The 25,710-nt window shown below is 42.0% G+C and overlaps 1 protein-coding gene and 1 pseudogene across 1 annotated transcript in view; one reads left to right on the top strand and one right to left on the bottom strand.

The window, feature by feature from the left end:
* LOC146676629 (uncharacterized) overlaps positions 1–25,710 on the top strand; it is a 456,001-nt gene that overhangs the window by 98,493 nt on the left and 331,798 nt on the right. The gene's annotated exons all lie outside the window — the stretch shown is intronic.
* On the bottom strand, positions 23,328–25,428 carry LOC146676644 (histone H1 pseudogene; annotated as a pseudogene).

The raw sequence follows: 25,710 nt of genomic DNA, 5'->3' as shown, positions 1-25,710 counted from the left end.
AGTTACTTATAGCAATTTAAATACGAGCAATCACTTTTTGGCAGACAATCACTTTTTGGCACAACACCGGCTATTTTTTGTGTTTCTTTTTATCGCTCTGTAGCTGAGTTCAATTGAAAGCCTGCATGCGCTAGTACCTCTTGCCACAAGTTCCCAGAATCCTTTGCGGTTTTATCGCTGAATGACGTCACATTTTTGGTGGGCCGGTCTCTAGTCAAAATGCCCAGGCCGATTTTTTGTCCCAGTCCAGCCCTGTGCAGGACAGACAGACAGGTGACAGTCTCAGGTGTATACACTGCTACACAACAGCACCAGAGAAGGAGGATTTAGTGTTTGTGTTATTACGAGTGCAAACAAGAAGAGTTCCAGATGGTGCAGTGGACACATGTGTGACTGCTGTGATTAAAGCATCTTTCTTTCAGCTTAACGAGTGAACCGTCAGCTCGTTCAAACACACGTTAAAGTCCGTTTGGCTCGACACCACCGAACAGAGGCAGCAATATAACATAGCTAACATTAACAGTGCAGTGAATCCTGCTTGTGCCGTGATGTTCAGGACTGCAAACCGAGCAGCATCACTGACTTTCAGCTTGTTGTGTTTGTGGATATATGACTGACTTTAATTATCCACAAAATCATCACATTCTCTGTAGGATTAAGGTCGACTATTGAACAGCGTATATTTTAAAGTAAAGGCTTTAAAACCAAGTAAACGCTGAAAGTACAAACATCACTAATGTCACATAACTTTGCCAACATGTGGCCAACAGGAATGTTTTAATGTTTTTCATTATTAAACATTTGCACATAAATAAGTGACATAATATTCAGTACTTACTTCTGAAAGTTTACTCTTCAGCCGCCCCTCTTCCGCCGTTTTCTTTCGGCAACATTATCCACACCCACCGCCGCGCCGTTCTCTCAGAACTGAAGAAACTTCTTGGATAAAATGTCTTCAAGAAATTTAAAGCAGTTCAGACGCTTTTCTTTCCCAGCTCCTCAGACTGTCCACCCTGTTAGCTTGGTTAAGCAGCCATGAAGAGTAGAAGGCCAAGTATGAGTTTCAAACAATAAACACATTTATTTTTAAACCCTGCAAATAAACAACATTAACATCAAAAGTTTTACATTTCCTAAATGTATCCCACAATCTGAATATAACACCCACTTCCCCACGTTTGATCCGCTGTGTTGTCCCTGAGTCCTTCTGATCCTCAGCACTTTCTATCAGGAGACAACGCACTCAGGTCCCATCTGACGTTGTTCACTTGATGTTCTGAAGCCCAGTACGGACCTTAACACGGGCTCCATGTGGACATATTAGATTAACTGTTTTTAAGACCAGTTTCTTAAATTACATGACGGTGTGGTTTTTATTTTGTGCTTTTAGTGCAGAGAGAGTCTCTGTGGAGGTTGGATGTTCTCCCCGTGTTTGTGTGGGTCCTCTCAGGGGACTCTGGCTTCCTCCCACAGTTCACAGACATTCAGGTAGTGGGGTTAGGTTAACTGGTGAATAAGTGTGAGCGTGAACGGTCGTCTGTCTCCTCACCCTGTGTTAGCTGGGATCCACTCCAGCTCGTACATGCCCGTCAGGCACCGTCCTCATACCTGTTCTGGTAAATCCAGTCCTGGAAGACACAGCTCACCTGGAATCTGTGTTCATGTTATAAAATGTTACATTTCATTAGAAGTTGGTTGTATTCCAGTTTTATGTTGCAGTTTTCACTTTTGAAAGGGAAGGTTAGTCCAGCTCAGTCAGATGCTGAATGCTCTCTTTCAGTACGTTGTTGTATTAAACGATGACTCAGCAGACGACACATTGTAGCCATGTTAAAAATCATGCAACAGACCCTTGGTCACGATGTCGTTGTGGGGATGTCTAAAGGCTGGGTTCCTTCTAATAACCGTAACAAGTGTTTATGGCGCTCCTTGTGATGCTGGGTCAAAGTTCAGCCTCTGAAGACCTCGACGTGTTTGAAGTTATCGACAGGGTGCGAGGTCCACTTCAAAGGTGTTCTATGTTAGATGTTGGTCAGGTTAATCAAAATGGAAACTGTTGAGTTTACACATTAACCAACATGGTCCAGCACTAAACATCGTAACGCCTTTAGTTTATGGAGAGAGGATGCTGCCATCAAATTCAAAATGGGCTAATATTTTTCTTTAAATGTTTCATTTTCTCACTTTGTTTAAAATACTGGTTTATAGGATTTGCAAATGATTGCATTCTGTTCTTAATCATATTTAACACAGCGGATCAAACGTGGGGAAGTGGGTGTTATATTCAGATTGTGGGATACATTTAGGAAATGTAAAACTTTTGATGTTAATGTTGTTTATTTGCAGGCAGTGGCGGTCCTAGCCTGTTTGGCACCCTGGGCGAACAATCCCTCTGGCGCCCCCCCCACACACACACAGACACAAATCCTTACACACATTAACATAAAGCTGCTGCACACACACACACACACACACACACACACACACACACACACACACACACACACACACACACACACACACACACACACACACACACACACAGAGAGAGAGAGAGTATGCATTGTATGCAGACGGCTACCAAACAGCCATCATAATTCGTCATACAATGAGAACAGGACAAATCAACAATTGACAAGGACTAATTAATATTTAAATCTGTAACATAATGTATTGTTTGGAGTTTAGTCTGTTACTGTTTGTTTTTTTACCATTTCTTCTTGGAGCAACTGTAACGCACATAATTTCTGACTCACTCTGATTCTGATAGTTTCAGGATGACCTGCCATTATCCAATCACACATCTGCTTACCTGCATCTTTTGCTCGTTTCTCCTCCTCTTCTTTTCTATTTTTTCTAAGTTGAGCACCATGATGGCTTTGAACTTTTCTTGTCCATCTTCCATTGGTTTTAATTTTGCACTCCAGTATGAACACAAATCCCCCAACACAAGGATCACCACAACATGATCTAATAGACCGACACCTTAGTTCACAGATTCACTTCATCTAGGGTGCATTTCTGAGATTTCACACAACCCAGTTTCAAAACATGAATACATAATGGACTTGGATTTACAACATTATAAATGAAATGTGCTCTTTTTGGAAGCAGCAGGGGCCCCCTCCCCTCAAACTGTAAATTTAAATTGTTATTGATCCTTTACCCCTGGTCCTAAAGTGTATATTTATTTTCTTACTCTTCTTATTGTTTGTTTACTTGCACTGCTGTAACTGGAGCCTCGTCATCTCATATCTCTGTATACTGGACTGTCTGTAGCGGAGATGACAATAAAGTTTACTTTGACTTTGGCAGCGAGCAGGCGCACCGAGGGCTCTCGCGCTCACTTTCGTGTATAGAATTTCGAAAAAACATTGGTGCAAATTATAAGTCTGTATCATGATGCCTGGTGTTTTTGTGTTTGTTGGTTTGTTTTTATTTTTCTTTATTTTGTGAGTTGGTTATTAGATGCTGCTCCAGCCGGTCAGACTCATCTGGCTAACCTAACAGCAGTCCTGGCCAGGCTAGAAAAATATGGATTGAGAGCAAACAAAAACAAATGTGAGTTCTTCAAGGATGCCATTGAGTATTGTGGACACAAGATCGACAGACATGGGCTCCACAAAACCGAGGACAAAGTTGAAGCAGTCCTGAAGGCACCAGACACTAAAAATGTGAGTCAGCTACGTTCATTCTTGGGCTTAATTAATTATTACCACAAGTTTCTACCAAACCTTTCAGCAGTCCTGCACCCGCTGAACTCTCTGCTGCAACAAAATGTCAAATGGAAATGGACAAAAAACTATGAAGAGGCATTTAATTTAGTTAAGTTAAACAGCTCATTACATCAGAGGAGGTTCTGACACACTTTGACCCCAAGCTACCACTTCGCCTCGCCTGTGATGCCTCACCATATGGCATTGGTGCCGTGCTATCTCACAAAATGCCTGATAGATCCGAACGACTACTTGCCTTTGCCTCAAGGTCCCTAAATGCAGCCGAGCACAACTATACGCAGATAGACAGAGAAACACTCAGTCTAGTGTGGGGAGTGAAGAAGTTTAATCAGTATTTATATGGATGACACTTCACCCTGATCACAGACCACCGACCGCCGGTGTCCATCTTTAACCCTCAGAAAGGTATTCCAACCATGGCTGCGGCACGCTTGCTTGGGCTTTGTTCCTGGGTGCACACACCTACACCATTGAGTTCAAAGGGACAAAGCTACATGGAAATGCAGATGGACTTTCACGTCTTCCACACATGCAACCCACCGAAGAAATGACTGCTCCAGCTACTGTGTTTCATGTTACACAAATGGAACCCCTACCTGTCACAAGTGCTCAGGTGAAAAGAGAAACGAGCCAAAACACAATCTTGTCAAACGATCTTACTGTGAATGGTTGGCCGTCCTGTAGTGACACTCAGTTCTCTGCGTACTCCACCCACAAAGACCAACTATCCGTTTGCCAAGGATGTGTCATGTGGGGAACTCGTGTCATCTGCCACCCAAACTACGTACAAAGGTACTGGACTCACTGCACGATGGACATTTGGGTGTTAAGATGAAAGGTCTTGCTAGAAGCTATGTTTGGTGGCCAGGCACTGATTGTGAAATGGAGAATATGGCTAAATCCTGCATTGTTTGCCAGCAGACGCTGCGCCAGCCTCAAACAGCACCTGTACACGCGTGGGAGTGGCCATCCGCTCCATGGCAACGCATTCATATAGACTATGCTGGCCCATTTATGGACCAAATGTTCCTGGTTGTGGTTGATGCCCACTCAAAGTGGCCAGAAATCTTCCCCGTAAAGCAAGCAACAGCTGCCAGCACGATCAATAGTCTTTGGTCACCGTTTGCACGCACAGGTCCGCCACAACAGCTCGTAAGTGACAATGGTCATCAGTTTACTGGAGAGGAGTTCCAGTGTTTCCTTGGGAGTAACGGCATACGACATATCACTTCAGCTCCCCATCATCCTGCAACAAAGCTGAACCAGCCAGTCGCACAGAGGGGAAACCGCTACAACAGAAAATTGACAATTTTTTTACTGTCTTACCACTCATGCAACAACTGGACACACACCTGCAATGCTCTTCATGGGATGAGATCTGAGATCACATCTAGATTTGCTGAAACCAGACATTCGCAAGGATGTCCAAGATAAACAGTCTTCCATGGTGGAAGCAACAAGAAACAAAACCAGGTTCTTCAATGTTGGACAAAGAGTTCTCGCCAGAGACTACAGAGACCCAAGTCAGAAATGGCATTCTGGCACGATTCGTTCACGGACCGGACCGCTGATATACACCATAAATGTTGGAGCCAACTTAGTCTGGTGTAGACATGTTGATCAGATTCTAGATGCAGAATGTCACGTGGTTCCAGAGCAACCTGAGAGGACACATCTACACCTCAAGATTCAGAAGAGTTTGCCCTCGCTTCACCACCTGAGGTTCAGGGTTTACGTGAAACCACCAATGTTCAAACACCTGAACTTTCCACACAGAGCACTATGGACTCTGACCAAACAGGCAGACGTTACCCTGAGAGAAATCCCAGAGCACCTCAGAGACTGAACTTATAGGTTTCCAGTTCATTTTGTAAGGAAAGCAGTTAAAATGTTTAAGAGGAAACAACCTACCTCTATGTTGTAAATCACTGAGTAGGTGTCATATTTCAGTTTAAGTACAATCTTATGCTTATGCATAAGCTTATGCAAGACGAGTCCAGAAGTACAGAAACCTTGTGTACAGCGTTGGAGATGGAGTTCTTCTCTTGAACGTGAAACGTGGAAGGAAGGGAGGAAGACTTGATCCAGATTTTTCAGGACCCTACACCATTCAAGACATCGCTGGCAAATGTGTGAGATTAAAAAAACACGGAAGGAGCAACTTTAAGAAATCACTACAGCATTGACCATATCAAGCCGTACAGAAGAAGCCACCATGTAAATATCAGTGACAATTAAAAATACCCAACTCGCAGTCAGACGGTGAACAGCAGCACAGACCTGAAGATGCCTCCCTGCCATCCTACTGCTAACCCTCAGTGCCAGCAAAGTCCAGAGGATTCATTATGCACCCAAAACGGATGACACAAGGAGTTTAATTGTGTTCCAGGACCAGAAACGCGTGAACAAGAACTTCCCTCCCGGAAACAAAGCTTAGAAAATGAAGGTGACATAGTGAACAACTCTTTTTGACCAGTTGGTCATTTGTTGCCAGTTTGGCGTTGCAACTTAATTGACTGTTGCATGACTTTGTTTGCATTTTGAAGTCTTCAACTCATATTGGATATAAAGAAACATGCAACGTGCACTGAGCTTGTGGAAGTCTGGAAATGGATCTGCCTGTCAGTAATTTTCTATTTTGCCCACCCGCTGTACCTTTCCTATTTCTCTGCGTGTAAATGCATGCCTATTGTATTGACTTTTTTCCTGTTGTGGCCCGTTGGCCTTTACCAAGCTTATCCACTACAAATCTCATGCATGCCTAAGCTAACTTATCATATTTTTCTTTTAGTAAAGAGGCTATGGCGTGCAAAGGATACTGGGCGCTTGGAGGCAGCTGTTGGACCATACAAGTTATTGGATTCCTCTTTTCGAACACTGCAGGGGTCACGGTGGTTTCTGATGAGGTAAGAGAACTTATCATTATTGAGTCTGATTTCGAGGTTCTGCTCCTTCTGAAGCATTTGCAGTGCAGAGACCATTAATAGTTTAAAATGTGCGGGTAGGTCGGGGGGTTTATATAGCAAAACTCTGATAAGGTTTCACCCATTCACTTCAACAGGAAAAAATGTTATCAACCACAACACAGATGTTGTGACATCTGTGACATCATAATACCCAGTTTCAGTATATGCAGAAAGAACCTTTATCAGCAATTCTATTCCTTTAGATGTTTTTGTGTACAGCACTCAAGCAGTTACTTCAAAAATTGTTGCTGTTGTTGTATAAACTCAGATTTTTCAAAACAGGTCATTGATGCATATCTGCACCGTGTTATTGACAGACGAAAGGTAAGTAAGAAATGTCATTTACCTACTAATTTTAAAATTTAAAAAAAAAAACCTATTTACTGTTCTCTAACATTTTTGTATACTTGTGCAGAATGCTGCACACCTGCTCTGTTCAGTAGTTGCAAGCTCGTTGTTTTCTGGGCAGTTCAGATGCCTCAACTGGTATGTTGAAAGCTCAGAAGTGGTCCAAACAGTTGACTCCTTTCTGTTGCTGAGGAAAGAGTTCGGTTCCTTTAAAGAAGACTATATTTGAAAACACCCTGAGACGCATGGTACCTAAGTAAATCCAAATTACTCTGCACTTCCAATCCCACAGATGAAGTTCCCAGTTGAAGACGTGGCTGTGCCCTGTGAACTTTGGTACACACTGGATTCTTGTGGTATGTGTTCATTTTGTTATTAATTTGCATAATTTGTTGTGAAGCAGTTTCTTGCACAAAGTGTTATTTTTAAATAAGTTTTCAGTGGCACAAACAATTGTAATTTTTAATTTAACTTTTTCTTTAGATTGTCAACATTTCTGCACAGAAAATACTGCTCATAGACCCCATGGGAATGAAGGTGTTTATGACAGGAAAATTCTGCGCAACTGGAGGTATGTATGATACTGAGGTGTTATTCTTAGATTAAAAAAAAAAATCTTGTTTCATTACAAACACTTTTGTTCAACTAGGAATTTTCTGAGGATGAGAGGGCATGAAGACACCATGGAGTGGCAGTTACAGACTATGCAACACAACAAGCGACAGGATTCCAGCAGTTGTGGATTTTTACTGTTAAAGGTAACCCGTATTCAAATGATTCAGTTTCTTGTTAGCTAGAATTAAGACTTTAAGTGAATTTAAGTGAAGTGAAAGTTATTTCGGTCAACAACAACAAAGATGATCATTTTACATAGAAGTACTTAATCATACAGTAACTGAAAAAGGAATAGGCTGAAGCCTTGTGGCTTATAATTATCCTATCCTTTACCTAATTAAGACTTTACATTCTAATTATGATCAATCTCACAGTTTGCAGAACACTACCTTGATTTTGGAGAGGTCGGTGAGGTGTCAACCACTACAGAGCCAGTTGTGCTGGAGCGAATGCAGATAGCTTGCACCCTACTTGAAAATCGAGGTAAGTCCAGTAAAGTCCTTATCACGTTAGTGCGTACTTCCAATTTAAATAGTGCTTTTCAAACAGCACAGTACAAATAGTGCTCTTCAAACACTTTCAGATAAGACCCTTCTCAAAGTCTAATTTAGACTAATTTTCCAGGAAGTATATTTGGAAAAAATGTACTATTATTTTTTAATTATTCAATAAATAATGTTTGATTAAAACCTAACTATGATTGTGTTTCAGGGAACGCTGAGGACTACTGCATTGTTTGCTCCATGTTAGATGCTAACGCTGACCGCAGCATGATTGAAATGGTAAAACAAAACAAAACAAAAGAAACACATAAGTCTTAGTATCATTACTTGCCAATCATGATTAAAATGTTGAGTAATAGTATTCACCAAACAGAATATGAGCCATTTATTTTTCCTTTCCAGGTGCAGTGTGAATCTTGCCAAAGATGGGCACATTTTGCATGTGAAAAATATAAAGAGAGCAACCAAGAATATAAATGCCAAAAATGTAGCCAGAGTCAGACAGAGACTGTGCAGAGACTGTAGAAGGACAGAGCAGCAGCAGAGCAGTCCAGATACACTGATGATCCTCTGTCAGATCCAGAGGGACACACAGGGATGATGCTGGACTCTACATTGTGTCTGACAGTGGAGCTGTTCTCAGAGCAGTTCACTCTGCAGCACTGACAGTCATCTGCACTTCTTCTCATTCCTCTGTCAGTCACTGCTGGATGAAGCTCTCCTCTCCACCTCCCAGTAACATGGCCCAGTCAGAGCGTCTCTACACACAAGCTGCTGCTGCTTCAACCTCTCTGGATCATCAGGACACAGCTCCTCCTCTCTCAGCACACACACCGTCCTGTTTACCATCATCAGCTCCACCTGCAGAGAGAAGAAGGAAGAGCAGAGGAGATAAACGAGTGTTTCCAGAGACTCTTCATCAGCTGTCAGTCAGTGATGCAGCACATCCAGTATAAAGAGCAGCAGGGACTTCAGTGCTGGGACTGTACTAGGACTCATTGTTGCTTCACTTTTTCTAATCTTTGGATTTTTATTGAAGTTGATGAAAATGTTTTTCCCTCCTAGTTTGAGTTTGGACTTTCATTCATTAGAAGAACCTTGGTGTGTCCACTCTGAGCTCTGTAGGAACCCCAACAACAAGCCCAACAATCCAGATGGACGGTTCCAGCTGTTAACTGGAGGAATTCCATCCAAACATCTGCTCTCACTAAATTCTTCCTCACCTACAGACTGTGTTCTTCACTGCTTTAAACTTGGAAACGAATGCAGTCATTGGTCTGCGTGCTGCTTTGTTCAGAGAGCTGATTGGCTGTTGACAGTGTTTGATCAGAGCGTGTCAGCCGTTACTATGGTGACCATAAAGGTCAGAAACAGGAAGTGTTTGTGTCCAATCCTGAAGCCTGTCACCATTCTCCTCTCACAGCTTCACTGAGAAGCTGCAGCTTTACAGGAAACACTGGATCTTTGTTTCATACTGACTGTGTTTAGTACAATACTGCTGACAGCACCACCCACTCACTCCATCACTCTACTGACCACAGAGTCTCCAGTCTGTAGTCTGGACTCTGCTGAAGATCAGACAGCTGCTTCACATCTGGATCCTTCAGGTTGTTTCCCCACAGGTGCAGCTCTCTCAGATGGGAGGGGTTGGACTTCAGTGCTGCTGCCAGATAATCACAGCTGATCTTTGACAAACCACAGCCCCACAATCTGTATAAAGAATGAAAGATGTAAGTTTATTAGACAAAGTGTGAGCTTGAAATCATTCAGTGTTTCATCATCTGTTCAGAGCTGAAGAAGGTTCAGAATGTAGAAGTTTAGAAAATGGAAACTCCAAACAGCTGAAGCCAACAGGAAGCAGCTTCAAACAGGAAACTGTGCAGAGTTTCAGACTATATGTCCTGATGCAGCCAGTTGGATTTTGGAGATTTGAATCTCTGTTCTGTGACTAAGTCCTTGAATCATTTCTTCCAGTTGGTCCAACAAGACAGACTAAGTGTTGGACATGTGTTGTGGCTCCATTAGGGGAGCTTCTAAATGTGATGTGATGGCCCCTCTGGGTCTGTCAGGTCACAGCACTGAAGAGAGCTCAAACTGGGCACACACTTGTTCCAGTCTGGACCAAAGACTCTATACTGGGACTGAGGGACTGCTTTGACTGCACCCACTGGGACTTTTTAAAGGCTCATGTTCTCACTTAGATCATCGATTTCTACTTACATTTCTTTCTGGGAAAAATGGGGATTACTTTGGAAACAGGAAGTATTTTCCCCAATAAGCAGCCCTGGATTAGTAAATCACTCCAACATGTTCTCAGGCAGAAGAAGCTGTCTTGTTATGAGGGAGAGAAGAAAAAGATTGAGGCACAGAAACTTGTTGAAAGAGAGATAAAGCAGCTAAAATCAGGTGTAAAAGTAAAGCAGAGGATGAGCTGAATAAAGGACACTCAAGGCTGGCTTGGAAAGGAATGAAGTCCATGGTGGGGATGCAGGACAAGGAGCAAAGATGAATGTGATGCTGAATCAGCAGAAGACTTGGACTCATTTGATTCCAGCTTTGATATCATTGATTTCAATGAAGCGCTTTGTGATTGTAGCAAAGGGCTGGTAGCTCTGAGAGTCCCACTGATGAGGTGTTTGTGTGGAAATCTCTTAGTGGGACCAAAGAGAGAAAAAGCCCTGGTCCTGATGCTGTGGGAGGGAAATGATTGAAGTGTGCTGTGAGGAACTGACTGGGAGATTTTCACACATTTTCCAGTCCTCCTTGGAACAACAGGAAGTTCCCAGCACATGGAAACAAAGGTTAAGTGTCCTATGGCACTCAGTGATGATGGTGCTGTGGCCCCACCACCTCCACCTCTTTGTAAAGGAACTAACTGTCATCTGAAGCTTCAAATGGGACTAAGACTTCCTCCACTAGGTGGCAGTGTCTGATGAGAAAGTGTTAGTGGAGCTGGCCTGGAGTCAGAAACAGGAAGATGCAGGATTTGGACTGAAATGGGGAAAAGTGGTTCGCACTAGTGCCTTAAAGCAAGAAGGTTGTAGGTTGAAGCTTGTTGGCCTTTCTGTGGAGGTTGGATGTTCTCCCACAGTCCAATGAAATGCTGCTTAGGTTCATTGGTGCTTCTAAATTGGCTGTAGGTGTGGATGTGAGAGAGTGCTTCTCTGTCTCTCTCTGTTGGCCCTGTGATGGACTGCTCACCTGTGCAGGTGGACCACGCCTCTTGCCCTATGACAGCTAGGGCACAGGCTGCAGCCCTGTGAGCCTAAGCTGAATAAACAGTTAGCAAAAATGATCCATAGATGGCCTGAAATCCCCCAGTTAGCAGTTTGGTAGATAGCTATGACATGCTAATCCCATCCAGCAGCTGTATTCTACCTGTAAGCTGATCCCTGCTGAGCCAAAGCACTTTTTCACATACAAATTACAACCTTTAATAGAAACCTATTGGTCAGCATCTTATTAGCCTGCTGTTAGCTTCATTCCACAGAAAACTGAGAGAAACTAACAGAGTTGATAAAGAATAAAGAGAAATGTGCTGATTTAAAGCCTTTGAAGTGCTTCAGATGATCTCTGTCCACTTCTGTCCACTCATTCATTCATGTAAGCTTTCTAATGCAGCTTTGATCTTCACAGTCTGCTTCATGAAACTCATTCTAACCCTGAATGTCAGAGTGTTCCTCCTTCTCTTTCCCATCATTCATGCTGGCAGTGGAGGAGATTTGGATGTTGGACTGTGTTTTGGATGATGTGTGTATGTTTGTGTTGGACTGCTGTCTGTAAAGCAAACGCACATTTTGCTTTGGATTTCAGTGTCAGACAGACTTTAAGGTGGAATGAAGAGTTGGAGAGTTTCACAGTGAATTATCCAGTGGAGGATTTTTCTTCTTCTTTGAAGGTTTGAAATGTGAACATTGTTCTGCTGCAGTCAATGGACTAAACCAGAGAAGAAGAAAACAGACTTTACCATGAAGATCCTCAGTGTGGATCAGTATAATATCAGCCTGATGTCTGCAGTTTAGTGTCAGCACAACTTTCACATCATATTCATCTCAGCACAACTAAAACATGCTGACTGACCTCAGAGTTTCAAGTCCACATCCTGGACTCTCCAGGAAACCACACAGATGCTTCACTCCTGAATCCTGCAGCTTGTTGTTGGAGCTCAGGTCCAGCTGTCTCAGATGGGAGGGGTTGGACTTCAGTGCTGCTGCCAGATAATCACAGCTGATCTCTGACAAACCACAGTCCCCCAATCTGTATAAAGAATGAAAGATGTAAGTTTATTAGACAAAGTGTGAGCTTGAAATCATTCAGTGTTTCATCATCTGTTCAGAGCTGAAGAAGGTTCAGAATGTAGAAGTTTAGAAAATGGAAACTCCAAACAGCTGACAGAGTTCATACGCCTTTGTCAGGGTCAAATTCAAGCAAGACCATGTGAAAATTAAAACACATCATCCTAGGTGAACTTAAACACCTTTGTTCCCCTTTTGTTAAGACATAGAAAAGTACACCACACAAAAATACTGCAAAAGGAAACGGTCGCCTTATATACATAGTGTATAAACTCAAAATGCACATTTCACTTCAAATTAAGATTAAGGCTTTGAACAGATCACATAGTTCAGTTCAACATATAAGACTTTAAGAATGCACAAGCATCTACTTAAAATCTATTTAATTTATCATCCATGATATTATTTTGTACAATTCCAATGTATTTTGTTCATCTCCCTTAAATAAACAGGCAGTCTTAAAGTATGAAATATTCATATACAAACACATATAAATGTGTGTACTGTCTCAGTGGCTGATAGTACCCCACAGGCCTCAGTGTGAGCTTGAAGACATTTATAATGTTTAAGTAGTTTAATGTGCAGGTGCTGACGATAAACACATTTTGAATGAAAGCCGGGGAACTTTGGTAGCACAGAAACAAGTGGCTATTCTTTGTGACTATATGGATCACTCACAATACCATTATTTCACACAAAGGCACCAAATTAATACTCAAAAAAGCTGCAGCAATACACACAAATATAAACAGTACTTGGTGACAACTTTGCTTTTAGCCTTTAACCCTTCTTGACTACTTTTGATGTGGCCTCTATATTTTACCTTTAAAAACAGTTTATCTTGCCAATCTGTTATTTTCTCATTTTGACCAACTGTATCAGCACAATTTATCTAAATTCAGACAAAATTTAAAATACAAGTAGAAAGTGATATTTTGACTGTAAAAACCACACACATGTTTAACGAATCATCTTCATAACTTGAAATGCAAATAGAGATTGTACATTTTTAAAAATACGCACACGTTTTGCAAACAACAAAGTTATATGGTACTATTTACCAAAAAATGCAGCCAAGGCTCAGACGTTTTTCATATAATCATTTCAAACTATTTACAGAACAATCAGGTGTTAAACAATAGTTTGTGTCACTCTAACACATATGAGAACAGCACAGGGATAAACCTGCAGGTCTGACAGCAGGTGTGTCACTCAGCGTTTACACTGCAATCTGCCTTTGTTGGCTTTAAGGCAGCAACTGTGACGATCACTAGTAGAACTGACACACAAAACAAAACAACAGCTACACACTAAATACACAAGACAACAAACTAACTTGAGACCAAACACGGTAAACGTCACAAATCTCTCACGTATCAAAACTCTCTCTCTCTTTCGCTCACTCGCTCTCTCTTGCCGGTCACTCCTAAAACTTCCCCCTTTTGCTAAACAACCAAATGTCATGTTTCCATATCATTTTTGATTGGTCGACATGGTACATTTTCCCACCTATAGGGCTTTGGAGCGTGATGTCACGGGAGATGGGCCATGCCCCCTTCCGCCATGACAGTAGGCCAGCCAAAGGATACCATTTCAGCTATGGATCGTACGTGTTGTGTTGTCGGTTGCAACGTTAGATCACACGATCGTGAAGGCAAGAAGCTGGATAACGGGCTCTCTTTTCATCGTTTTCCATCCTGGAGGCAACGTGAGGGATCCCATGTATCCGATATTACTAAACAAAGACATCAGGCTTGGATTGCAGCGGTGAGACGAGCGGATATCGAGTTCTCTGCAATCCCCAGCTTTTTGTTGGTTTGCTCACAGCATTTTCTTTCCAGTGAGTTCTAAATTAATTCATATCACTCTTGAAAGGCTTTTAGTGTGATTTTCAACGTGCTGCGGTCATAGATAATGAGATAAAACATGCTAATGTGTGATGCTGCAGAACCACATCATGTCGACTGAGTAGCTTATGATTTGGCATTATTGCAGGCAAACCAGCATATGAAATGGATGTAACAAATCCAGACTGGGCACCAACACTGCACATGGGGCATGACGACATACCTGTATCAGACTCGGACCGGCACTCAAGGCGTACGCAACGGAAGCGAAAAAGAGCACCCATCGGAGGTAAACAACCCCCCCCCCCCTCTAAAAACATACTAAATTGCTATCACTGTACACTAATCCGCACATAACTTCCAGATGAATCACACACCTGTCATTGGAATATTGGTGTACATTTACCTTATGTCTAATTTTATCTTACAGGCTTTCGTTATGCAGCTGCAGAGTCTGAAGGTGTGCCCCGTGCAGGAGTGATTGATGAAGATCTGACAGAAGACCAACAGCAAAATCACAATGTCATGGAGGCAGTGGACAGCAGTTGTGTTGGACAAGTGGAGGCTGAGGTACCAGCTGCAAATGTGGATATACTGAAGAAATGTAAACCTTTTAAAATGATGACAGATTACAAACTCTCAGCTGTGTCTGTAATCAAACCTCTGTAACTTTGCTTCACTTCAGCAGCATCAGCTCATGTTCACATGTTGATTCATGGTTTGCTTCAGTTTTTGATGGACTGCAGAATATTTTGAAGGTTATCTGCTATAAAAAGCCAGAACAGGAAAATCTGCTTCATGTGTTTCTGTTTGATCCTCAGTGACTTTGACACAAAGGCCTCTGCTGTGATGATCACACCTCTGATCAAGTCTCACAGTGTCAGCTTTGTTTTTATACATATGGATATGTGCTGATAAATGATCAGAGTTATAATATTTCCCACTGTCTGCTGTGTGCCGTGACCTTTGACCTGCTAAAGACAGTCAGCTGTGGATTATTCATTGTTGTGTCTGATACTTAGAACTGTGAGGAAGAACACTACACAGTTAATCAGGGTCCCCTCTCTCTGAATCAGGGAAGGTGGGCAGGCCGCGTGTGGGCCGCGGGCCATACGTTGAGTCTCACTGTTTGAAATGTGAACATTGTTCTGCTGCAGTCAATGGACGAAACCAGAGAAGAAGAAAACAGACTTTACCATGAAGATCCTCAGTGTGGATCAGTATAATATCAGCCTGATGTCTGCAGTTTAGTGTCAGCACAACTTTCACATCATATTCATCTCAGCACAACTAAAACATGCTGACTGACCTCAGAGTTTCAAGTCCACATCCTGGACTCTCCAGGAAACCACACAGATGCTTCACTCCTGAATCCTGCAGCTTGTTGTTCCTGCTCAGGTGCAGCTCTCTCAGATGGGAGGGGTTGGACTTCAGTGCTGCTGCCAGATAATCACAGCTGATCTCTGACAAATCACAGCCCATCAATCTGTATAAAGAATGAAAGATGTAAGTTTATTAGACAAAGTGTGAGCTTGAAATCATTCAGTGTTTCATCATCTGTTCAGAGCTGAAGAAGGTTCAGAATGTAGAAGTTTAGAAAATGGAAACTCCAAACAGCTGACAGAGTTCATACGCCTTTGTCAGGGTCAAATTCAAGCAAGACCATGTGAAAATTAAAACACATCATCCTAGGTGAACTTAAACACCTTTGTTCCCCTTTTGTTAAGACATAGAAAAGTACACCACACAAAAATACTGCAAAAGGAAACGGTCGCCTTATATACATAGTGTATAAACTCAAAATGCACATTTCACTTCAAATTAAGATTAAGGCTTTGAACAGATCACATAGTTCAGTTCAACATATAAGACTTTAAGAATGCACAAGCATCTACTTAAAATCTATTTAATTTATCATCCATGATATTATTTTGTACAATTCCAATGTATTTTGTTCATCTCCCTTAAATAAACAGGCAGTCTTAAAGTATGAAATATTCATATACAAACACATATAAATGTGTGTACTGTCTCAGTGGCTGATAGTACCCCACAGGCCTCAGTGTGAGCTTGAAGACATTTATAATGTTTAAGTAGTTTAATGTGCAGGTGCTGACGATAAACACATTTTGAATGAAAGCCGGGGAACTTTGGTAGCACAGAAACAAGTGGCTATTCTTTGTGACTATATGGATCACTCACAATACCATTATTTCACACAAAGGCACCAAATTAATACTCAAAAAAGCTGCAGCAATACACACAAATATAAACAGTACTTGGTGACAACTTTGCTTTTAGCCTTTAACCCTTCTTGACTACTTTTGATGTGGCCTCTATATTTTACCTTTAAAAACAGTTTATCTTGCCAATCTGTTATTTTCTCATTTTGACCAACTGTATCAGCACAATTTATCTAAATTCAGACAAAATTTAAAATACAAGTAGAAAGTGATATTTTGACTGTAAAAACCACACACATGTTTAACGAATCATCTTCATAACTTGAAATGCAAATAGAGATTGTACATTTTTAAAAATACGCACACGTTTTGCAAACAACAAAGTTATATGGTACTATTTACCAAAAAATGCAGCCAAGGCTCAGACGTTTTTCATATAATCATTTCAAACTATTTACAGAACAATCAGGTGTCAAACAATAGTTTGTGTCACTCTAACACATATGAGAACAGCACAGGGATAAACCTGCAGGTCTGACAGCAGGTGTGTCACTCAGCGTTTACACTGCAATCTGCCTTTGTTGGCTTTAAGGCAGCAACTGTGACGATCACTAGTAGAACTGACACACAAAACAAAACAACAGCTACACACTAAATACACAAGACAACAAACTAACTTGAGACCAAACACGGTAAACGTCACAAATCTCTCACGTATCAAAACTCTCTCTCTCTTTCGCTCACTCGCTCTCTCTTGCCGGTCACTCCTAAAACTTCCCCCTTTTGCTAAACAACCAAATGTCATGTTTCCATATCATTTTTGATTGGTCGACATGGTACATTTTCCCACCTATAGGGCTTTGGAGCGTGATGTCACGGGAGATGGGTCATGCCCCCTTCCGCCATGACAGTAGGCCAGCCAAAGGATACCATTTCAGCTATGGATCGTACGTGTTGTGTTGTCGGTTGCAACGTTAGATCACACGATCGTGAAGGCAAGAAGCTGGATAACGGGCTCTCTTTTCATCGTTTTCCATCCTGGAGGCAACGTGAGGGATCCCATGTATCCGATATTACTAAACAAAGACGTCAGGCTTGGATTGCAGCGGTGAGACAAGGGGATATCGAGTTCTCTGCAATCCCCAGCTTTTTGTTGGTTTGCTCACGGCATTTTCTTTCCGGTGAGTTCTAAATTAATTCATATCACTCTTGAAAGGCTTTTAGTGTTATTTTCAACGTGCTGAGGTCATAGATAATGAGATAAAACACGCTAATGTGTGATGCTGCAGAACCACATCATGTCGACTGAGTAGCTTATGATTTGGCATTATTGCAGGCAAACCAGCATATGAAATGGATGTAACAAATCCAGACTGGGCACCAACACTGCACATGGGGCATGACGACATACCTGTATCAGACTCGGACCGGCACTCAAGGCGTACGCAACGGAAGCGAAAAAGAGCACCCATCGGAGGTAAACAACCCCCCCCCCCCTCTAAAAACATACTAAATTGCTATCACTGTACACTAATCCGCACATAACTTCCAGATGAATCACACACCTGTCATTGGAATATTGGTGTACATTTACCTTATGTCTAATTTTATCTTACAGGCTTTCGTTATGCAGCTGCAGAGTCTGAAGGTGTGCCCCGTGCAGAAGTGATTGATGAAGATCTGACAGAAGACCAACAGCAAAATCACAATGTCATGGAGGCAGTGGACAGCAGTTGTGTTGGACAAGTGGAGGTTGAGGTACCAGCTGCAAATGTGGATATACTGAAGAAATGTAAACCTTTTAAAATGATGACAGATTACAAACTCTCAGCTGTGTCTGTAATCAAACCTCTGTAACTTTGCTTCACTTCAGCAGCATCAGCTCATGTTCACATGTTGATTCATGGTTTGCTTCAGTTCTTGATCGACTGCAGAATATTTTGAAGGTTATCTGCTATAAAAAGCCAGAACAGGAAAATCTGCTTCATGTGTTTCTGTTTGATCCTCAGTGACTTTGACACAAAGGCCTCTGCTGTGATGATCACACCTCTGATCAAGTCTCACAGTGATAGGTTTGTAGCATAAACCTATTCGCTGGAACGTTAAGACAATATAATTACACTGCTAAGCAAGACACAAGTAGGCAAACTTCTTCATGGTACTCGTGCACGGGAGAGAACCGGACAACCGCTTGACTCCAGTTGGTCTCGTCCGTTCTCCCGTATCACTGTCCTTTTATTGAGGTTACATGAATATGCATAAGTTCATTAACATATGACGTCTACATACACAAAGAGTACCTTGCCTGTGTGTGTGTGTGTGTGTGTGTGTGTGTGTGTGTGTGTGTGTGTGTGTGTGTGTGTGTGTGTGTGGGGAGACTGCTGATCAAAGGGTCAAACATCCTTGGTCAGGAAGAGGGTAGCCTCCCCCTCACCCTAGATGGTTCATCCTAGATAACACGGTGAGGAAGTCCTGCAGTTCATCTAAACAAAGAGCACTTAGACTAGAACAGACGCAACTACGTTAATCCTACCATAAAACAATAAGACACGGTATGACCTCTCATGCTCCCAAAGTGCTGTCTAATACACACAAAGTTTGCAGACTATCAAGGATCAAAACCTCTACCAATCTACAACTAATTACAAAACTCTAAGCATATATAAGTAAATATTTCTAAGCATAAATGACAATCAACAATACAAATCTAACATTTCCCCCCTTTTTGACCTTTATGCCTGAAAAGTTCCCAGGTATGAATACCTCATGTCTGACAGTTTCAATGCAAACATTTTTATACTCAGCATATGTCAAATCACCCTAAATTACTGAAAAGGTACACAGTACAACAAATGTATTAGCAGTTATCCCATTCATTGAGCTCATCTCATGGCAAACTGCATCTTACGAGCAAACAAAGAAATTGTTAATTTAATAGTGAAAATAAAAAAGTAACATTTTCAAAAACATCTCAGCTTGGTAATGCTTCCTCCAGGTGTGCACATCACATGTCTCTCTGCAGAGTGGTTTGAGTTCTGCAGGGCGTCATGAATGTCTCTTCCAGTTGTTTCCATCGTTGTCCATAGGACCAGAGTCCAAATGTATGTAGAATAAACATTCAAACATACCAGTTGGTTTTGTTGTTTGTCAACATGGTTCTCAGCTATTTCCAAAGCTGCAGACCTCTCAGCACTCTAGTTTTATGGCCTCCCATTACCTCACTTCAGGCCTTCGTCCTGTGAGGGGATATTTATGACTCCTTCATTGTCCTTCATTGTCCATACTCTGCAGAAAACACCTCTGTGGAAAGGGTGCAGGGTTGTCTTACTGCTATTATGATCCCAGCAGCCTTCAGAGTGTCATCGTATGCACAGTACAGTCGCACAGCGTTAGGTGATGTTCATAGGAAACTGCTGTTATCACCACCATAGCTTCTGGTTCCTGTGCTTTTCACAGAATCATGATGTCATCCTCGAACTCCTTCTACGCTGTCGATGGAGCTTGGCACGCTCCTCATCCCCTGAGTGTTTATGTTCCAACGCTGCTGAAGGTTTAAGGCAGAGCACGTCGTACACCTTAGTCGTCTTCCTCAGCGTCAATATTGAATCTTTCATTGTATTTAAAATCTTGCTGTGGGAAGTCTCCTCTTGATTTCCTGGAAGCTTAGTAGCACAGCTCTCTGTGTGATGTCTGCTGTGCTGAAGATGATCTCTGATCCTCCTGAAGCCTCTCTCCCATCTTGTGGACGATCCTCTCCTCTATTTTGCAGGCAGTTTCATGGTCCTTGCTGTGGCTCCAAGGTCTGATTTCATGATGGGCCCCAATCAGCTTGATCTTTGACCTCAACCACTGCCTGGTCCTGTCAGCTATGCGCTTCTCACTGGGCCTCTGAAGATTTCTCAGGAGATTACTGCTGCACCTGTATTTCCTTGCTAGGAAGACAAACTATTTGGAGAGTATGTCAACAATCATCAAACCACATTCTTTAGTTCAGTGAACTTCACTTATAGGCCATCAAAGCCTCATCTGAACATGGGTGCACCACTTGCATAGGTTTAATATTTGTAAATAAACGGCTAATCACACAAATCACTGCAACAATAATAAAAAACATTGTTTCATGTTAATCCTGGACCCCTCCTCTTGACGCATGGACACACCCATGCGTCAACTCACCAAACCTGGATTCCTGTCTTAAAGAAAAAGATTAGCTAGATCATATCCCAGGCAACATCAGGGCATCTCCTCCCCTGGAGCAGCACCACCCTGGACCTATAATCCTGCAATGAAAATGTTAGTGTGCTTTGCATATTAAGTTTGCTTAACACCTGGCTCTCCCAGGAGCCTGCATACACACCATCATGGCCTGGAAAACAAAATCTGGAAGTAAAATCAAACTCCATACCTGTAAACAATTGTATCATAAGGACAAGAAGCATTCAACATCAGCAAGACAAGTGTCATGTGCAGGTTTTCTCAAATCAGTAAACTACAATTATTTTCATAAGTCGCCTCAGACATGGATCATCCCATGTACTCAGGCAACATTAATGTAATCGGTGACTGCTCTTAAGCAAAGTCACTCCACTTATATATTACTATGGGCTCAAAAGTGGCCAGCTAATGAGCCCATATCAAACTATCCCAGAAACACTGTATCTCTTATTTGTTTTACTCATGTCACTTGTCCGTTTCAGCTGAATCTTCCACAGCATTCTCAAAGAAACTAACATTAGCAATACACATTGACTGTAGTCAGACAGAGGTCAGACACAGGTCAACAGGTTCCAGAGGTGCCATAAAAACACCATAAAGTCAACCCTAGCTGTGGAAAGAAGTAACACCAGTTCTCAACACAGGAAATTTCACACATGTTATTCACATTATCAAAGTAACCTTCACATTTTCCCATCAACACAATGCAACAGCATCACCACTCATAACCTGTAAACACAGTTTTCCTCACACATAAACCCAGAAATCCTGTAGTAGGAAAAAACATCAACCAGTTGTCCTGGTATAAATCGCATCATCAATTCACATGAAGAACTGGCATGCTGCAAGAAAAGAAAATGCAAATATTAGCGCTTGCGCAGGCGTATGCATACTTTGTCACAGTTATCTCTGTGAGCAACTCAAGCCTATGAATAACACACCTGATAAATGCACAGACACAGAAAATGGCATTTAAAGGGTTAAATCATCACGCAACCTCGAGTGTTGCTGTCATCTTTCTGCTCCTGTAAAAGGAAACACATGGGTTCATCTGCACCTTTGTCAGGTGGGGGTTAGCTTCACACAATCATGTTCAGTCAGTCAGTCAGTTATTTTAAAATTCTTACTCATTCACTCAGTGGTTCCTTCTTTTGCTAATTGTGGAAATTATCATCGCATTCGTTTCCACGCTCAGCAAAACGACGTTATTTCAAAAAGAAAAATAATTTAGACTGGATTTCCTCGTTGAATCCTTTTTGGGGGGGACTCTCATTTCCTAATTGTCCCAAATAAGTGGCTTTCTCCTGAACCCATTTTAAATGTGGAGAAACTCACTTGCAACAATTTTCTTGACGACGTGTAACGCTTTTAATTCCCGACTTGCAGATCTGCTCAAAGAAAAGAAATTCACAAGCAAAAATCAGTGCTTGTTCAAAAATGAAAAATAAAAAATAACAGAGATTATCAAACCAAACTCTCAGTGCACTGTGAAAGTATCAAAATAAAAAGGCCTTGTTAAGTCATGACACAAACTCCTCATCATCTTCACAACAGGAGAAGAATCATCAGCTAGATTCACTCCAAACCAACCATCAACTGCACAACACACAACATAACCCTAATGTCTTCTTTAACTTATGAGTTTAATCACCAGGTCTGTGTTCTTCACTCATTTAGGCCACAGATCTATTTTATTCAATTTTCCTTTTTTCCCTTCATCATAAAACATGTGACATGCTGTCATGCACTTCACAAAAGACGTTTGTTCTGATGTATTCAGAGTTGTGTATCTAAATACAGGATTCACTCGCACATCAAAACAGGAAACTCAGTGTTTTAGAGTCTCCACTCAACACACAACAACTCCAACACATCTCATTCACTCATACTAGAATTCAATCACCTTTCATTAATCTAAAACCGATCAACTAATTTGCATATCAGCTATTAACCCACTAAGTTGACAGGACGACAGAAAAGCATGTTCAAAATAGTATCACAAAAGACAATTTCCCTCATACAGTAAATTACATGTGCTGCCTCAATCAAGCAGGAAGCTTCTCCCAATTTACCATTTTAACAACTAAATTTATTGTCTGATCACTGGTTGGTCAAACCAGGATCTTTTTTCCCACAAAAGTTAAACTGTTGTCCTGCAACCTGGAGAGTCAATTTTTTGCATTGGATAAATTCAGTATTTAATAACAAGTGTCTGCTAAATTGACACTATTTTAACACTGATGAAAGATAACAAGCTAATTTTCATTACATGTGTTTGTGTTATTAGGCAGGTCTAATGCATGTCTGTGGAGCTGCATCTCCAGCAGAGCATGTTCTTAAAGCTGCCTTTCCTACACACTTCTCTGCTATTATTTAATCATTTCTTAACTAATGTGCTATGAGTCTTCATGAGTCATTTTGTGTTTGGAATTGTTAGTAGGGTTAATGCATGTTCTGCTTGTGTGTGTGTGATTTTGTATATGTTTCTATTTTCGCAATGTTTCAGACTCCGTCTCAATTTTCCAACTTAAGCAGTCAGTTTTCTTTTCCCCAGGTTTGCTAACCCAAATTTTGATTTCCCACATTAAATAATTCCTATGTGTTCTCACCTAGTCACTCTGTTGTCCTCTCACTCTTTTGTCCTCTCCCACTTCAACAGTCCCGGCAGTTCTCCTTCAGCTTTGTCCTGTCTAGTAGCTGAAGTGCTGCTGCTGCCTTCTTGGGCGACTTCTTAGCAGCTGCTGCCGGTTTCTTGGCTTTGGCCGCGGCGGGCTTCTTGGCTTTGCTCTCAGTAGCCTTGTTCATCTTGAAGGATCCGGAGGTCCTGGTGCCCTTGGTCTGCACCAGAGTGCCCTTCGCCACCAGGCTCTTGATGGCGGTCTTGACACGGGCCTTGTTCTTGTCCACATCGTAGCCTCCGGCAGCCAGAGCCTTCTTGAGAGCGGCCACAGACAGGCCGTTGCGCTCCTTGGAAGCGGCCACGGCTTTCACAATCAGCTCGCCCACGCTGAGGCCGACCTTCTTGGGCTTGGAAGTCATCGTCTTCTTCTTTTTGGCCTGAACCTCGGCGCAGGGCGTGTTTATGATGGAGCCTTTCCCACCACAGCGCTGGCACGTTGAACGCATCATGAAGGGTCCATTTCTTTCATGTCGCTAGCCGCATGTGGCTTGCCCGAGTCACTCAGTCCTTTTTGAGCATTTCAACATGCTGCCGCCGCAGACCCTGGCCTCAGATCCAGCAAGTTTAGCGCGCTGATCTCCAAAAAAGTCCCGAAGGCCAGAAAGACGTCAAATAAGTGTCTCGTGCTGAGAACTCAAACAAAAACTCCTCTTCACGCTGCCATCTTGCTCGCCCCTCCGTGAAATTCAACCAATCAGACAGGAAGATGGGTTTGCTTTCTTCTTCTGCTGCTGTTTATCCACATTGCTGCTGCTTTGCTGGGACTTTTTGTGCTCAGGACTTACTGCTGTCTCTTTATCATGTTATTGCTTTGGAGCTGCATTTCTTATCTTCAGGGAGGAGTGAGCTCGCTTGTGAGGTTGAGAAACACATGGCACTGTAAATAAGTCAGCCAGAAACTTGGCCTGCATGTTTCCAATGATGTTAAACTATAACTTTCTTCCGACTGTTGCATGTGGAAAATTGATACAGGTCTGCTTTTCACCTGAAAGTGACAAACTAAAACATGTTCATTATTATCATCACTGCTTAATCAACACATCTCTCTCTCTCTCTCTCTCTGTCTGTGTTTGTGTGAACAATCCTTTCTTAAAAGCAGAAAATGACATTGTAGTTGTTTTTCGGCTGATCAACACAAAACCTTTTTCCTATGATTATTTCTCTTCGTCTACAATGTAGTAATTTGTCTCTTTTTCACTCTTTTTTTTTTTTTCTTCACAATAGCTGGTGGTCTGCAAAATCACCGCTCTCACTCACAATCAGAGGCAATCACTTTTGCACAGTGCACAAAAACACTGTGATGTCAGACACATTCACACTCACTTTTTCATCTGCATAAATAAACCATATGGCTGGAGATATGTGCCATGGTGATCCATAAGCATGATCACCAGTTTATTTAATTATTTTTAATCCAACAAAACAAATAAACAAAAACATGATGCTGATGCTACACACACACACACGAGTCAAGGTGCAGAAAAACTGCTCATGGAAACGCTGCACACTCTCTGTTTCCCTCTCTTTGAGTAGTTCTCAGACAGCTCTTGATCTGATAATGTGTAGCTTGCTCATCAGCTCAAAAAACAAAAACAAAACTGCAACGCGACATCACACAGTAGTTGCATGCTCTGCCCACAGTGGCAAAGTCTTACACTTACATATTCAACACAGCTTCTCCATCATGTATTTTTAGATGTTTCATACAGGGTTGAGCATATTAGTTGTTTTCACAGATGTGCTCTATATCTCAACAATGGCTCATAATAAGACGACCGTCTTCCACACAGGTCAAGTGCCTCTATGCACTTCATGAGTTTAAATATTTACCTATATCACTTCACCTCACATGTCATTGTACTGAATTTAAGCAACCACAAGTTTAATGTAGATGACTTTTAACAACTATCCACCTCAATTACGTCTATGGTCTGGCACACAGGCTGAAGAGTTAACGTTTTGTGTCAGCAAGGGGTGGGGGGACAGCCACCCACCAGAGCATAGCTGCTGATGTGGGCTGGCCTTCTCCACACGCTCTCCAAGGCTGGTGTGTTTTCTGAAAACTTCTAACATTTTAATCTCTTCCATTTATAAGCCTGCGATTAACCGCACGGCTCAGGTCCGCGTGAAACCCGCGTGACCACGCTCGCGTGAACCCGCGCAGCTGTGGAGCCGTCGCTCTCTCTCTTTTTTACATAAATACTTTGTGCTGCCAGGAGCAAAGTCCAGCACAAACGTCTGTCTCCCTCCGACTCACTCTTGGTTGCTTAGAAACCCATGATAACAACAACAGTCGGTGTCACAGACCACATGTTCTGCTC

This window comes from Rhamphochromis longiceps, linkage group LG3 (genome assembly GCF_057381845.1).
Source record: "Rhamphochromis longiceps isolate RC_006_pf linkage group LG3, R_longiceps_female_GT1.1, whole genome shotgun sequence".
Classification (NCBI taxonomy): Eukaryota; Metazoa; Chordata; class Actinopteri; order Cichliformes; family Cichlidae; genus Rhamphochromis; species Rhamphochromis longiceps.
This window is presented reverse-complemented; position numbering and strand designations above follow the sequence as displayed.